Genomic DNA, 2,937 nt, shown 5'->3' on the forward strand with positions numbered 1-2,937 from the left:
ACATAGAACAAAACAAAAACAAACAGAAAAAATAATAATTACATACTTGAATATGTCTGCTCAATCTGAACACCACCCACCTTCCTTCCGCTTTACATTATTCATCCTAAGTTGGAAATTTGATTTATGTTTCATTTCAGTTTCTTTTTTCTTCAAATATCAAGCTGCTGATGGCTATTATTTATGCATCTCTGGACATTTCAATCGTTGACTTTTTAATCAATATTTAGATATCGTTTTTAAATTTTGCTTCCAGAAATATCGGTTGAGTTGTTTTKTTAATCAGGATAACTCATTGATATTTCATCTGAATCTTACGTTATTCTAATGAGGAATATTTACAAGAATAAACCTCCAACAATAATTGGAAATTAAGATTCACCGACTGGAAAGATAAAAAGCTTTTCTGTAATTTGCAGGGAAAATGACAACAATGTAAGGATTTTCTGCTTAAAATCATGTTTTTTTTGTAGCTCCTGCTCAAAATAGGGCCTCAAAATATTTTTAATGTTATATTTTATTTAAACWGCTCAAAGATAAAGTATTTTTTTCATTATATACGAAATACTATCTCCACCACATCACATTGAGRCTTAATCCTCAGTTGGATGTGACAGGTGACACATGGGCTCCTGCTACCAAATATCACAGCATGATAGTCCAGTCACTTGTATCAGTGCATCTTTTACTTGAGATTTTCAAACGCTGAGGAAGACATAGCAAAAGAATAACAACCAACTGGTAACAGTGGTGCTTTAAAGACTCAGCAAAACGTCTCCCTCMGTAGTAAAAAGCACGTCCCTGCCAAAAATAAAAAATAAAAACACAACCCAATCCTCTCCTGCTCCTGGGCAGAAAACTGCGAGATGAAGCTTTGCTAAAGAGCTTCAAAGACCAAAGAACATTAGAACCAGATAAATGTGAGGAGCTTCAGATTGTTTGCTGCGATCCAGACCACCAGTGACTGCATGCAGCACGGAGGTGTGAGCACCTGAGGGTGAAAAAATAAGTGTTGGGGGAGGAAAACCTAAGTGTTGCAATAAACGCCTGTGGATATGACAAAATGACACAATAATTCTGAGTCCTGAAAGGCTCAACAGGAAGCGAAATGTGTCAGAATTAACCCAACAAACTGACAGGATCTACTAAAAGAGGAGGAAGAAGAAAAAAAGCTGAAATCCCACAGCACCTGAATGTGTCGCCTTAAATTTAATATAACTTTCTGGGGAACTTTAAAGACAAATGTAGCACAACAAACCCCTCTGGCACAATAAAAAACACTGAAACATGATGTTTCCATGTTTTAGAGCAAAAACTGTCGTTAAAATCCCTTCTCCTTTTGGTTTGTTCATCTAAACTGTTGCTTCTTTATTGTTACAGTAAAAGAGACGATAAACAGGTAATGCACCAAGAATGCCTATAATTTAAAATAATTTCATATTTAAGTGAAACTGCAGCTGGGCTCGCTCCTCTGACACAGGTTTTAACTTAAAAACGCAGCGAGAAACTAAAAACCCATTGAGTTAAGATCAARTTTAAGTTTAATGACGATCATTGATCAGATGTGACGTTAATTTTTACTGTGGAAAAACTGCTCCAGTTCCACGGCGCCTACGTACTTATCTGCAGCGTTYACTGTCCGTGCAGCAAATCTTATTCTTGTAAATCCTCCAATTGTATCGTCTTGTTTCTTGTAATAAAATCAAAGCTAGATCAGCTTTATTAAAGCAGAAATACCTGTCAGATTAAATGATTGTGCAGAATTATTAAACAATACTGTGGCATTTAAGTCTTTATTCTCTGTTTATATCACAGATTGCATTTATAGCATTGAGCTTAGTGTTTAAAAGAACATAAACAAATTTCTGAACACTTTCTTTATAAAAAAAAAAGAACAAAAGAATAGAAACTGAACTGGTTAGAAAAGCTCCTTGTGTTGGATTTCAGTTTTCTAAAAGATGATCTAATTGACTTGTTTCTGTAATTTAACAGATAAATATGTCCTTAAACATCGAATAAACCTTTGAGTTTTTCTATCTGTCACTAAAATGTTTCCTCTTTCCTTTGACTGCAGTATGAATAAAGACATCATGAAACGAAATGAGGATAAATTTCATCGATCTAAACATGAAATAAACATTGTTTGTGTGTCTGAAATCAATCTGAGCTGTTTGTTCCCTGAAAATCTTGCCTTTTGAGATAATAAATCCCAAACTTGGCACAAAAAGAAGGAAGTAAAACTACAATTTTAAGAGATGTTTGACTTTGGAGCTTCTCTCAAATGTAAAATTAAGAATGTTATTTATTTTAAAAAATATTTTGTTTTGTTTTTAGTCACTCGTTAGAAAGGTTACATACGAATAGATAAATACATACATACATTCATACATACTGTAGATATATACACACAGACATAAACACACACTCAGTGACCAGTCTGAAGCCCTTGGATCTAAACACCTGTTTGTGAGCAGTTGTGAACATACATGTATATAAAGATTTCTCCAATGGAATATTTAATAGTGACTGTGGAGGACCAAAGACCCAAAGACCCCCAAGACCTGAGGCAGACAGGGGAGACCAGAGCCCAAGGCCCTGAGAGGGACCCCAAGTGCAGAGCCCCCAGGGGCACCTGCACAGGAAGAAACGCCCACCCACCCACCCACCCCAGCTCGGACCACAGGGGAGAACCAGAAGAGCCCCACCAGTGACCACATGCAGGAAATACTAAATCCTTAAGTGCTGAAGATCCAGAGTTAACACACAGCAGCCTGAGGATAAAACATCATTTTAGACCCTCTAATCAGCCATTTTATCATAAGAAAGAAGTCTGCAGGTAACTTAAAGTGCTGAGCTCTGAAACCTCTGTGGGACTGAAGGCACACATGAGGGGAGTTTACAGGGAGACCCCCCCCCCCCCCCCCCCCCCCCCCCCCC

Source organism: Austrofundulus limnaeus, unplaced genomic scaffold (genome assembly GCF_001266775.1).
Source record: "Austrofundulus limnaeus strain Quisiro unplaced genomic scaffold, Austrofundulus_limnaeus-1.0 Scaffold101, whole genome shotgun sequence".
NCBI classification, from domain to species: Eukaryota; Metazoa; Chordata; class Actinopteri; order Cyprinodontiformes; family Rivulidae; genus Austrofundulus; species Austrofundulus limnaeus.